At 39.6% G+C, this 15132-nt stretch overlaps 1 protein-coding gene across 5 annotated transcripts in view; it reads left to right on the top strand.

Moving 5' to 3' along the window:
• The window catches only part of LOC140458142 (ELKS/Rab6-interacting/CAST family member 1-like), a 917474-nt gene that overhangs the window by 571127 nt on the left and 331215 nt on the right, over positions 1-15132 (top strand). The gene's annotated exons all lie outside the window — the stretch shown is intronic.

Here is a 15132-nt window from a genome sequence, read left to right as displayed (position 1 = left end):
AAACAATGAAGTACATCAGGACAGAACAGTGCAATCTAAAAGAGATTTTAATCTACTATCAGGTTTGTGTTTCACAAAGGTGCAGAGAGTCACCGAGTCATTGAGGTCTACAGCACAACAAAACTCACTGCACAGGAACCACCTCTCGACATAAACAAACTGAAGGCAACGTTTTTAATCAAAATTACATTGAAGTAGGAAATAAGCAATATGAGCAGTCTTTCAGTTTCCCACTACCAGTGTAGATTTTAATGGTTGGAAAGAGCTGCCAGTTAGTCTGAATAATTGAAATTGTTACAACTCACTGGGTAATGCAGTGGAAATTATATCCCTGCCATTCCCAGAATCATCACAAAAATTAAAGATTGTATGAAGTATGCAAAGTTTCACAATTTACCTGACTTCGAGACTTTGATTGATAAAAGCGTAGGCTTGGTTTCTGTGCCAACCAGAATTTTAATAACACACACACACACACAATCAGATTAATCAGGCTTACAGCAAGTTTTGACTGCATAATTTTTTCTCTCTCTCTCTCTCTCTCTCACCTCACACGCGCTCTTTTTCCCAACTCCATCCTGCTCAATCACTTGAGAACCAATCACATAAGTATTGGCAGGCAAAAAGGTCTGAAAAGTTCATAACTAGTTGCTACATATAAACCAATCAACTTCCTGGTGTCAGCTACTTTCAAAACTGCAACCTCTCTTTAAAACACTGTTTTTTAAAACAGCTCATTCTCATTTCAGTTCCCAGTTTTTAACAAATCAAATAGAAATACATGGTCCTCACAAAATATGCTTGAACTTTAAGGGGCTTGCATTTCTTTTCAGGACTTTACACTAATTCCTTTTCAACTACAATAAGCGCACATGCTCACAAGTGACTTCTTCTATGCCAGAGCTGGCTGACATAATGTGGTTTTCTCTAGATTTCTCATGGTACAACTCAATTATTATAAATAATAATATTTGTGAACAGGTGGCTACATTAATTGCAGTCATAAATCATCAAGAAATTGCAAAAATATAGCATCTCTCTGGTGTTGAACCACTTGGAGTTTCATAGTGGTGTAGTTAGACAAAAATGGACAGCAAGCCAAGGAAGAACATAAGAGAATGGGAGCTTAGTTTTAAGGATAATTTTAACATTGGAGGAGTTTAGATCTAAAATCGCAGGGCCCACAGCATGGATGTACGAAGATATTGATGCTAAATTGAAGGGGTAAGCAGGTGGTGTAGTAGAATGGTGTACACAAAAGCCAAGAGTCAGAGGAGCAGAATTCCATGGGGATAGTAGAGTTGGTGGGGCTGCTGAAATAAGGATGTACAAGACTATGTAAGGATTCTTGAGGATCCTTCCACATCTGACAGAAATTTACCTGTACCTCCACAAATGTCATCTATTGTATCTGTTGCACTCAATGTGGTCTCATCTACATCGGAAGACAAGACTTGCGGATTATTTCAGAGACCATCTCTGGGACACCCGCAGCAACTAACCTCACCACCTCGTGGCTGATTACTTCAACTCCCCCTCCCACTCCACCAAGGACATGCAGGTCCTGGACCTCCAAACCCTAACCACCCAACTCCTGGAAGAAGAATGCCTCATCTTCTGCTTTAGGACCCTGAAACCACACGGGATTAATATGGATTTCACCAGTTTCCTCATTTCCCCTATTCCCACCTTATCCCAGACCCAAGCCTTCAACTCGGCACCGCCCTCTTGTCCTGTCCATCATCTCTTTCATCTCTTCCATCTATCCGCTCTTCCCTTCTCTTCGACCTATCACCTTCTCCCCCTCCTTCATCTACTGATTGCATTCTCAGCTACTGTGCCCCCCCAGCCCTAACCCCCTCCCATTTATCTATCAGCCTTCTGGCCCACAAGCCCTATTCTTGATGAAGGGCTTATGCCTGAACCATCGATTCTCCTGCTCCTTGGATACTGCCTGACCTGCTGTGCTTCAGCTAGTTAGGACAATAATTTAATAAGGATTGAATAAACAAATAAAATTTTAAATAAAATTAGCTTGCAGGAATTTGGTCTGTGTTTCTTTCAGATTTAGAAGTTTGAGGGATGGTCTAGGCCAGGTTTCAAAATGACAACAATTAAGTATATGCACTATTTTCTCTGAGGGATATCCAGAACAAAGTTTTAAAATTATAGCTGCTCAGCAATGAGTGCAAGCAATAAATAAAAAATTCTCAGTTTCAGAGGAGTACAGCAGTGCATGTCAATTAGAATGCTTCAAGTCTAATTTATGAAGAGAGCTAATTTATGGGCAACACTGCTGCCTCACAGCACCAGGGACTCCGGTTTAGTTCTATTCTTTACTCTTGAGTGACTGTCTGCGTGGAGTTTGCACATTCTCCTTGTGTCTGCATGGGTTTCCACCGAGTGCTCCAGTTTCCTCCCACAGTCCAAACATGTGCAGATTAGGTGGAATGACCATGTTTAATTGCCTCTTAGTGTTCAGGGATGATCAGGCTAAGTCGTAAATACAGGAACAGGATGGGGGTTGGGTCTCGGTGGGATGCTATTTGGAGGGTCGGTGCAGAATGGATGGGCCAAATGGCCTCTATCTGCACTATATTTAGGGAATTAAAGGTAATAGCATACCTCAAGAAAAAAGCATAGAATTGTGTAGTGGTGACAGGCCAGAAGATTGGACAGAATATAAAAATCAGCATAGATTAACAAAAAAAATTTATAAAGTGGAAAATTTGGTTATCAGAGAAAGCTAACGAGAAATATATGAACAGGTAACCAGAGTTTCAATAGATATTGAAAAAAGAAGCCCGTTAACCAATTGAATGTTGCCCTGTAGCGAATGAGACTGGTGAATTAATATTCAAAAATAGAGACCAGGCAGTAAATTGTATATGTATTTTGCAATGGTTTTCACTGTAGAATATAAAAGTAACATCCACTGTAGAATATAAAAGTGACATCTCAAGAAGAGCTATAAATCAGGAAATTAAAGGGAGGGACAATCTCAACATTGTCATTACCAAGCAAGTGGTACTGAGTAAATGTTTGGAATTGTGGACTGGCAAAGCCCTGGATCCTGGTGGACTTCATACCATGGTCTTAAAAGAGGTTGTTACTCAGACAGTTGATACATTGTTTTTAATTTTCAAAAAACTTCCTTAGATTCAGAAGCGATTCCATTTGAATGGAAAATAACAAATGTAATTCCAGCGGATAAAGGGAATCCAGCGGATGTACTATTCAGTGCATAGATTTTCAGAAGGCATTTGATAAATTGCCACATGAAAGGATATTGTGGAATGGTGTATGAGGTAATATGTTGACATGGTTAGAGAATTAGATAACTAACAGGAAACGGAGTAGACGTAAATGGGTCATTTGGTGGTTGGAAAGATGGAATATGTGGTAAGCCACAGGGATCAGTGCTTTTTGCAATTTATATAAATGACTCAGATGAAGGCACCAAAGGACAGCTAGCTTAATTTGAGCACAATACAAAGATAGGTAGAAACGTAAGTTGTGAAGAGGATATAGGGAGGTTACGAAGATAAAGTGGATAGATTAAGTGAGTGGACAAAGATCTGGCAAATGGATTATAACATGGGAAAATGTGCAGTTCTCTATCTTTGCAGGAAGGATAAACAAAAAGAAGCACATTACCCAAAAATGAAATTGCATAACTCTGAGATGTAGAGGGATCTAGATATCCAAGTACCTAAATTGCAAAAGGCTATGTGTTAGGAGAGCAGGTAATTAGGAAAGCCAATTTTGGAAGTTGTTTATTGTTAGCAGTGTTGAATACAAAAATTGTATTTTGTGTTGCAGGTATTCAGGGCAGTGTTGAGACCATATTGGTACAGTATTGGCCTCCTTATTTGAAAGCCGTTCAGAGACGATTTACCAAACTAATAACTGAAATGTGCACATTGTCTGATGAGGAAAAGGCGAATAACAGAGGCTTATATCTACTGGAGCTTAGAAAAGAGGCAATTTGATTGAGCCATAAAACTTGCTAAGACATCTTGACTCGATGGATGACGAAGTGATGTTTCCTCTTGTTCATGAATTTAAAACTAGGGCTCACTGTTTAAAAGTAAGAGGCCACCTATTTAAGTCAGAGATAAAGACATTTTGTTATCACACAGAATGTCAGAAACTTTCATCCTCAAAAGATAGTGGAAGCAGTGGGTTGAATCTTATTTTTTGTTGACTATGTCCAAGTTTTATTGAATCTTTTGGAGGATTTGGCTCCATGAGGCAAGCAAGCTTTCTTGTCATGTCTTATCAAGCTTGCCTCATTAATTACCAAGCTCGTCACAACTGAATCTCTCATCCGATTGCTGCTCCAATTTGCCACGTGCCACTCATGGAACAATATGGAACTCGGCTGATATCTCAGAATTCACCAACATCCTTTGCACGCATGGTACTTTCAGAAGCCCTTTGTGCACTGGACAAACAATTCTGTATGGAGCTGTCCTGCATGGTTGCTTATTTTCGCCCCAGATGTGGCATACAGAGGGAAATTTGTTGCCCTGCTTTGTTTGCAGGGCCCTGGATGTCTTGTTGGATGGGGTAGTCCCACAGTGACACTTATTCTCTTCTCTCTCCCCCACCCCGACCCCCCACTCCCCACCAAGTCCAGCAGTGGAGGCTGTGACACCGGACAGTGCAATCCTGGCCCATGGTTATCATCCAGGTTAGACCAGTCTCAGCAGGCTAGAGGAATGCCCAGCATTATAGAAAATATCAATGACTTTCTCCACTCCATAGCGTAGGAGTTACCATCTTCTTTTGATATCTAACACTTGCTCTATATTCATGCTCTATCACCCTCCGTATTGTCTGCAACATCTTCCCTTACTATCATCCCTGATACCATTAAGCCTGCATGCCTATTCACTCACTCTGGACATCTCACCACCTGCACCAACAGTAATATCTGTGCCACCCACTTTCATCTCCCATAATACCTGCCTGTCTGTCATTGTGAGAGGAAAACAACCCGCAATAGTGCAGAAAATGAGGTGTGCTGTCAGTTATTTGGCTCCTCATCCCTTCTGACTTCACTGAACGAGTTCTGGACTGGTATTAGAGGCTTCCTTTTTATTTAATTACTGTGCTGGGATCCCCTAAATAAAGGCTATCTCCTTTGACTTAACTGGGGCCTGCTCACAGCTATGACAAGATCCCCAGCATGGCAAGACAATTGCAATATTATCTCTGGCTGAGGGAGCAGAGCACAAAGCTCAGACTGAGTGAGCACTATGATAGCAAGCAAAGAGTCTGAGAATACAACCTGATCCAGTCCTTGAGCTTAGTCCATGTCCATAAGCAAGGGAGTGAACTGTTATTGGGGGAAGTTGGGAATGTGGAGTAATCAGATCAGCCATAATCTTACTGAATGGTGGAGTAGGTCTGAAGAGCAGAGTGACCTACTCTTACAACTAATTCATAAGTTCTTTTGGAAGAGTGATGGCTCAAAGGTGAGTAAATATTGATACAAATCAGCCATGATCTGTTTCGGTCGTGAAGCAGGGTTGAATAATACTTGTTTTGTACTGCATCTTAATTGAGAAGTGTCACCATAAAATTGACAGTGTAGTGCTTAACTATAATTTAAAAAGATAAATACAGGGTTACATTAGGGATAAGAATGCCAATTAAAAGTGTTTGTTTAGTGCTGCATGAGATCTTAAACCATCTTCTGGAATATGCATAGTTACAATCATGAAAGACACTCAGTGTGATATAATTCAAATTTTCAAGACAATGTACAGAGTGACGGGTTTGATGCAGGCAATTTATCCACTATGGTAAGTGTTTGAACACCATGGAATATAATTTAAGTTTTAATCAATTTCCATGAGGTTTTTCCAGTTTCTTGTAAATTGGAAGATTAGCACAAACCCCAGAACAATGACATGAACAGCTGCTTCAAAAATGTTACAGCAGACAACCAAGAAAACTTCAGCCAAATTGCTAGCCCTGTCAGTTTTGAGATGGAAGGAAAACAATTCAGAACTCAAACTTCATACAGTCATAACCTTTTGATAAGCTATTGGAACAAAATCCATACCTGAGTCTAAGAGGTGAATGCATAGATGCAGAGACAAAATAATGGAGAAAATGAGTCATTTGACTGAATGACCTGGTGTACTTTTCCCTTCTTAGAAATGGTTTGAGTCCTTATAAGAAGACCATATATGGATCTTCAAATGTTTCTGCACTAAGAACCCAATGTTAAAGTAGTGAATGATACGGTGTTTTTATAAAGTGAAGATTTTGTTGTTGCCATTGCTTTTCTGAAACAGTTTATTCTTTAAAAGGCCAGAAGCAGACTTCAGAGTCATGAGGGATTTTGATTAAATGTTTGCTTTAGTATGACTTGCCATCTTTAAAATGCCTATGTTAATTTGTATTAATAAATCATTAGTAAACAGAATCCTAACCTAACACCTAACTAATGATATAATGTGTCTTTCTTTAAATCTTGTGTACTTATATTGAAAATGTGGTCTGGGTTATGTACCCTCTATTCTCCAGTATTGACCACAAGTTATTCCAGATTCCTGCTTTCTCTATCCCATCTTTGTCTGATCAGTTAACTGAGTTACAAAATATACTGATCGTTCGTTACAAAGAATTTTGCAATCAAGCACTTTGAATAATGTGTCCCATCTGGGACCATTTTCACTTGGGAAACCCTGCCATAATGAAGTAATCAAACTAGCAGGAAGACAAAATCTTGCCGCCCATATGGAGAAAAATTATATTGTTACAAGCTGAACCTCTCCAGCACACAGCAGCACATGGGTCATAGCAATTGTCAGACAGATTGGTTTGTAATTTTTTTAAAATCAGAAGACTACTCTTTTTAAAGAAGCAAACAGTACACTACTTTTGTACTGTCATGAAACTAAGCACAAGCTGCTGTCTGCAACTTTCCATCACCATGAACTTATCCTAATGCTTTCCTTATGAGAAATTACAGTTGATTAAGTCAGAATACTGTGCTTCCGTACTAACTGAAGCATTTAATTTTCATTGCTGGAGAACCATATAATTTTTTAAACATTGATTGACTTGGTAATGAAATGATAGAGGGTTAAGCCCAACTTAAGTTTTGACAGTAAAATAAGGATAGATACACTGTTGTGCTCATTGGACTGAAATAATAAGGACAGTCCAGGTAGTACACCTTGTGTAATATTATTCTAACATAAAATCGGTTGGTCTTTTAAAAAGTAATTAAAATATATTTTATGAATTATTTAACCAAAATAGTTCTCTATTCTATATTCTTGTTACTTTTTGTAAATGCTGCAACACTATATTTTTAAAAGTATTTTGCTTTCTTTTTGAATCTCCCAATATCACCACCATGACTGCCCAGGAGGTGAACCAGTGACCTTTTCCCAGGCAGCTACCAATGCTAACACATGAATTAGCTGTGGGATATTTACAGTTGTAGTACCAAGAGTACTTGCCCTGTTTATTTAAAAATCTTTGGATTTACACTTGCAATGTAATATTGTTCAAAGCATTCTTTGTGATGTCATTTCCATCAACCTTTATTTCCAAGAAAGTTACTATAAAATTGTAGAGTGGTACAATGCAATTTATTTTTGTTGCATTATTGTCCATTATGTTTCATATGTGTTATTCCAAGAGCCAAATATAAGGTCTGAGAATTTGAAACAAAATATACTTTTGTAAGACAAACTGTCCTAAAATTCTCATAGTTTGCAATTGCATCTAATTATTTCTCATAGGGATGAATCTTGTAGGGGCCTGAGCAATGTGGGCTATAGTGAGAAATGTGGCATGTTCGATAAGAAGTCCAGCAAGGCCCATCTCAAAATTGAGATAATTTGTGTCATCCAAATTGGATGATGTGCAGTTTATAAGGTTGTTAATAAACACTAATGCCCCTTAATATGAAACTTGTTGCTGCCAACTGAGAATCTTTCCTTGATGCTCAGAATTTAGTCAAAAGATGCAATATATTTGCTTGCCTTTATTTGTCAGTGCATTGTGTATAGGAGTTGGGAAGTCATATTGTGGCTGTACAGGACATTGGTGAGGCTACTGCACTTGCTTCTGGTTTCCCTGCTATAGGAAGGATGTTGTGAAGCTTGAAAGGGTTCTGATATGATTTACAAGGATGTTGCCAGCATTGAAAGGTTTGAGCTATTGGGAGAGACCGAATACAGCACTATTAAAATAATGAGGGGCATGGATAGGGTGAATAGACAAAGTTTTTTCCCTAGGGTAGCAGAGTCCAAAACTCGAGGGCATAAGTTTAAGGTAAGAGGGGAAAGGTTGAAAAGGGACCTAAGGGGCAACTGTTTCACACACAGGGTGTGTGAGTATGGCATGAGCTGCCAGAGGAAGTGGTGGCAGCTGGTACAATCTAAAAGGTATCTGGATGGGTATATGCATAGGAATAGTTCAGAGGTATATGGCCCAAATACTGGTAAATGGAACTAGATTAATTTAGAGTATCTTGTCAGCATGGACAAGTTGGACTGAACAATCTGTTTCCATGGTGCACAGCTCTATGACATGGTTCGCATGTTGAGGTAGCTCTCACTAGATTTATTATGAGATTTTGTTATATTTCTCGCTGTAGCCCATGTTGTTCAGGGTTCATATAAAATTCTGGCCCCAGAGTGCAAAGCAGGGGATCCCAGCACTTTTCAGTTCAAACATTATTCTTTGTTCCCTGCTGTCAGCCCACAACTACCTTTTTGATATGCCAATTGGACAGACCTCTCTTCAGTTTAAGACCCTTTTTTTATGGAACCATATTGTTCTGTTATATTTTAAGGTTAGTATGCCAATACACTTTTATGTTCATAGTATCATCATGATACACCATGACGTGTTTGTGATATCATTACTAGATCATCGCATATGATTTGAGGGTATAAAAATTTCATACTCCATCTTACTTAGAGCATAACACTATTGGAACCTTTTTTCTATTGTAGTCTAATATCTTCTTCTTAGCCCAGTCATTTACATGCCTGAAGAATATAATGTTTGTATATTTGAGGTAGTTTTAATAAATGCCTGTTAGATTCTTCAATACCCTGATATGTATTTCCGGGACACATCAGGTAAGGTGCCCTGCTAGAGGCAAATTTGTACCTACTCTCACTTACTTGTGTATGTGTCATCCCTATAGATTCCATGTATCCTCATCAGCGTGATTTTAACTTGAGACATGCTCATCAAGAGGGAAATGCCCACAGAATTGTCAGCACGAGACCCAGATAATTTTAGTTCCTGCGTCTTAGTTACATGTTTCAGGATTGTCTCCTGCCTGAAGTTGATGTGTATGATGCAAGTGTAAACAGACAAAAATTTGACATATTGGGAATACAAGGCCATATCTCACCTCACAAAGTGTGGCAAGTGAGGCAAGGTCAGTGGGAGATTACACAATCATTCCGGAGAAACAGGATTGGAGAGAGAAGGCTGAAGAAGGAGTCTTAAAGCACAGGGAACCTTCCGATAATGCAAAAAAAGAATATTTAGTGAAAGGTAGGACCGCAGATGCTGGAGAGTCAGATTCGAAAAGTGTGGCACTGGAAAAAGCACAGCAGGTGAGGTAGCATCCAAAGAGGAGGAGAGTTAATGTTTTAGGCATAAACCCTTACCTAGGCCTCTTTTGTGTTGATGTTAATCATTGGGAGCTTTTGTTGATGTGTTCAGCACTGTCTCAGCTTTCTAATTTTGAGAGTAAAAATCGCATGGTGATGTCAATGACAGTATCAGGTTGTGATTTGCCCATTTATTTATGCCTGCTTATGCCTGAGGCAGGTGACTTCCATACTTGGAATTCTATTAAAATTGTGAAGGATATGGCACAAGCTCCCAGCCAACTCTGCTGTCTGAATCACATGCCCACTTTATTTGCACCAGATGGGTTGATCTACATCTGGACTTGTTGACTCTGTCACATAATCTAACTTTCGCAATACGATCAAACAGCTTTCTCGTTTTACATGTTTCTAATGCAGCTAGGATAAAACATTTGCATGTTTTAGTTATAAAATATAGTGGGGAAAAAAAACAATGTGGAAGTCAAGCAACAATGAAAAAAATAGCATTCACAACATAGTTATGTTCATTGTGAAAACAGAAAAGCTTATTGCCAATGGTGGTAGAAAAAGGGAAGATAAACAAACATTCAATGGGACAAGAATAGATCAGGCCCAGACTAATTTAAAAGCATTAATGGATTAATTGTTAATCTTTAGTAATCATTATTTGTCTTGAAATATGAGATGCCAGAGCACAAAATTAATTTATTTTATAAGGTCTAAAAGGTCTTCTCGTTCTGGACTCCCCACCCCAGGGGAAAGACCTCGTCTATTCATCCTATCCCTGCCTCTCATGATTTTATAAACCTCTATAAAGTCACCACTCAACCACCAACACTCCAGGGAAAACAGCCCAGCCTATTCAGCCTCTCCCTGTAGCTCAAATCCTCCAACCCTAGCAACATCCTTGAAAATCTTTTCTAAACCCTTTCAATTTTCACAACATCCTTCTGAGAGGAAGTAAACCAGAACTGCACACAATGTTCCAAAAGTGGCCTAAACAATGTCCTGTGCAGCCGCAACATGACCTCCCTACTCCTATATTGAGTTAAGAAATTTTTCCTCATCTCAGTCTTAAATAACAAACCTTTATTCTGAGAATGTAACTCCATTGTCCATATTGTTTAGTCAGAACAAACATTTTCTCAGACTCTGTACTGTCAAGTCCCTCGAGAACCTTTTCTGCTTCATTGAGATCACCACGAATTCTTCAAATTTCCAGGGAACATATAAGTCAAGTCTACACACTCTCTCCTCAAATGGCAATCCTCCCATTTCAGAGACATGTCTAGTGAACTTTTGTTGTATTTTGTCTAAGGCAAGTGCATCCCTCTTTAAGTAAGGACACCAAAACTGCATGCAGTGTTCCAGGTGTGGCCGTTGGATAGGAAGGGTCTTGAGGAATATGGGCCACATGCTGGCATATGTGACGAGATTAGGTTAGCATATCTGATCAACATGGACGAGCTGGACCGAAGGGTCTGTTTCTCTGTTGTACATCTCTATGACTCTATGATTGCTGGAGAAGATGGGTTAATTCCCAACCCCTAATCCCAGTTCAAATCCTAAACACATCTGTTCAAGGAAGAAAAGTAGGATAAACCAGAAAACTATAGCTTAATTAATCTGTTTATATAGTAGTGGAAAAACATAGGGTGGACTCTTGTGCCTCTCACTGGAGAGCTGGGCAGTGTTGCGTGTTGCCTATTTCCTGAAAGGATGGTGGTATTGCACGCCATTCAGATATTTGTGATGGGGAGGTCTTGGTATTGGTCTCTGGTAGGCAAAGTCAGAAGTCACACGAAGCCAGGTTATAGTCCAACAGGTTTATCACGAGCCTTCAGAGCGCTGCTCCTTTGTCAGATAATGTGTCATAACTCTCATATCATATAAGTTAAACTTTGAGCATTGCTCAACATTGAAGTCAAGGTAAGTACATGGCCACTTGTTCCAGAAGATCTCCATGTTGACACTGGTTACCAACATGTTACGTCAGGCTCCATGGACATTGGCCACTTGAACCTCTCAACCATAGATATTGGCATCTGACATGTGCCAGCCTGTAAGAACCCTCATGGCTCATCTCTGATCCACTGACAGTTCAATTCTGCATTTCAATGCTGCAGCAAGGCCACTGTGCATAGTAACATGGATCCAGCTCATGGATTAATACTACCATTCATGACTAGAATTGGCAGGCCTGCAGAGCTTGCATTTGATATGTTGGTTGGTGGAATTGCTTAACCCTGCCTATCTTTTGCTACCTCTGCCGTTTAGCACTCAAATAGTCCAATGTTGTAACTTTGCCAAACTTGACAATCATTTTTAGGTATGCCTGGCATTGTTCCTGACATGCCCTTCATTCTTTATTGAATAGAAGTTGATGTTATGGTCAGCTGGGGGATATGCCAGGCCATGAGGTTGCAGATTGTATTAGAGAACACTTTAACTGCTGCTGATGGCTGCAGCAACTCATGAATGTCCAGATCTGTTCAAAATCTATCCTATTTAATGCCACACAACATAATGGAGAATATCCTTGATGTGAAGATAGAACATTGTCTCTACAGGAATGTGCAATGGTCACTCTTGCTGATACCGTTGTGGACAAATCCTTCTGCAATGGTAGATTGATGAGGTTGAGGTCAAGTGGTTACTTCCCCATCTGTCGCAGGCCCAGTCTAGCAATTATTTCCATTATTAGGAATCAATCAGCCATTCAGTAATGGTGCTGTCTAGTCACTGTTGGTGGTGGACATTGAAGTCCCCCATCCAGAGTATATTCTGCATCTAACCTCGCTCTGTACTTCCTTTACATGGTGCCCAACACTGACTTTTAAGCTGAGGCAAAAGGGGCTGAAGGGCATACGTGATAATCAAGAAGTTTCCATGCCCATGTTTGACCTGATGCAATGAGACTTTATGATCTCTGCATTCAACATTGAGGATGTCTAGGGCAATTCCCTCCAAACAGTACCAGTTGAGCTGCTACATTTCCTGGCTCCAGGATGGGATAGGACATATTCAGGGATGGTGATAATGTTGTCTGGGACATGTTACAATTTCGTGAGTGTACCTATTATTCAGGATGTTGCTTGACTAATTTGTGAGACAACTCTCCCAATTTTGACAATTAGCCCCAGTTGTTCTTGGTATTTCCAGTGCCTAGGTCAGTGCCAGGTGGCCCATTCAATTTTATTACTTTTTTGGATGCTTTTAATGGTTTGATCCAACTGAGGTCATTTTGGAGGGTAGTAAAAAGCCAATCACCTTGCTGTTATCCTGATGTCACAAGGAGGCCAGACTGGGTAAGAATGCCAGACTTCCCTCCCTGAAGGGCATGAGTGAACCATATGGATTTTAGTGACAATTGACAGTGGTTTTACAGTTTCTATTATAGTTTTAATTCTAGAGTTAAGAAAATTCAAATTTCGCCAACTTCCATGGAATTCAAATCTGGCTCCCTAGACCATTATCTGGAGCTCTGGATTATTAGCATATTGAAAATAATGATCAGTATATATTACAAACTACAAACATACAAAATACACAGAGTACTTAGCTGCCAGACAGAAATGAAAAACAATTCAGTGTTTCAAGAACACATCCTATCAAGTGAATGAGCAATTCATGTAATGCCATTCACTTAACCTCTCCCTGTAGCCCTGCACATTTTTCCTTTTCCGATAATAATTCAAATCCCTTGGGAATGCCTTGATAGAACCTTCTACCGTTCTCAGGCAGGGGTCAAAATCATTTTTCTTTTGAGGGCTTTTCTTGAGATTTTCTTGAGGGCTACTTTTTGATTAATGGAGCACCTTTTTCATTCTCACTAACTCATGCAGTCACGTAATAGCAATATCTTCTGTATTTGTGTTGACATATGGGGTACTTGGCCTAGTACAGAAGTGGAACTAGAAGAAATCATTAATATCCTCAAGAATCATCACATCCCATTAAAATTAAAGCCACAACACACAAGGAAAGCATTCATTTTCTCGATACTACAGTATTTAATTTGGAACAAGATAACAGGCAAAAGTTAGCAACAATTTTTGTTAAAATAATTGACACACTTCTCTTCACAACAAACCACCCTCAACAAATCATCAGACTGGTGAGGCCACAACTAAGACATTCCATTCTCTATGCACAATGCCAGAACATGTTTAATAAGGCAGTTTACTGCATATCTGATGTAGTCGGAGTTTTGAACTTAACGATTGAGACAGTGTTTGTTACAACAGTATTTACTATTTTCTTTCCCAACATAGTTGCTCCTGAATCCTGAAGTTTTAAGCTAGAGATTCTGTAGTTATTTTCAAGGAATCCATTATCTCAGGGATTTCAAGCCAACTGAGAATTGCTTTATTTTAAAGTTTTTCTCTCATTAATGCAGTTTCCTTCTGCCCACCACTCCCCATCCTTGCAGCTCACTTATTTTCTCTCCCCTTCTCTCTTTCCAACATGCACCCTATCCAAGACTTGAGCAACAACAACCCCTCCCAAACTTGACCCATAGCAACCCCCAGATGCAGACATGTTCCACAGTGACCTGTACCCCCAGACTCAGCCTGTAGTACACACCTGAGGGCAAAACCCGGATAGTTGCAGCCCCCTAGTCACTGGTGAACTTATCAGCAGCAAATGTGGGTGAGACACAGCCTGGGATTGCAGGACAATGTGAGAGACAGAATCTGATTGGAGTAGCAGCTCCTCACAGACTCTGTATCTCATATACAGGGGGGTGCATCTTCCCTGATTATTAGATACACTTACAGTGGTGTTTAGGATTTTCAGGGTTAAATTCACCCTCTGGCCAATTCATTTCAAACCCTGCTGTTAGGCAATGAATTCCAGATCCTAACCACTTGCTGAATGAGAAAGCTTTTCCTTGTGTTGCCATTGCTTCTTTTTCCAATTACTTTAAATTTGTCCTCTCTGGTTCCCAATCCTTCCACAAATGGGAACAGATTTTCTCTATCTACACTGTCCACTCCCCTCATAATTTTGAATACTTATATCAAGCCTCTACTCAAGCTCATTTTCTCCATGAAAGGCAATCCTGACTTCCCTATCTATAAATGTGGAGTCTGTCATTTCTGTTGAATCTTTTCCACACACTTTAATGTCTTCTCATCTTTTCTAATGTGCCACTCTCAGAAATAGGAGCAATATATCACTTTAAACTGAACAGTGTTTTATACAAATTTAACATAATTTCTTCTGGACTCCCGGGGCATTGCATCCTTTATTAGTCTATCCTACCACCTTAAATGATTATATTCATGCACACAGGTTTCTATGTTCCTGTACACTGTTTAGAATTGTTGCCTTTATTTGATGTTGTCTGTCTGACATGATTCACTTCAGACTTCTCCACATTAAATTTCATCTGCCATTTGCCTGCCTGTTTCACCAATCTGCTTTGTCCTTTTGATGTTCTGCACTCTCCTCTTCAACGTTCACAGTGCTGTCAAGTTTGTGTTGCCTGCAACTTTTGACAATGTACCTTGTACAC

Source organism: Chiloscyllium punctatum, chromosome 32 (genome assembly GCF_047496795.1).
Source record: "Chiloscyllium punctatum isolate Juve2018m chromosome 32, sChiPun1.3, whole genome shotgun sequence".
Lineage (NCBI taxonomy): Eukaryota > Metazoa > Chordata > Chondrichthyes > Orectolobiformes > Hemiscylliidae > Chiloscyllium > Chiloscyllium punctatum.
Note: the sequence above shows the minus strand (reverse complement) of the source record. Positions and strands in the feature narration are given on the sequence as shown.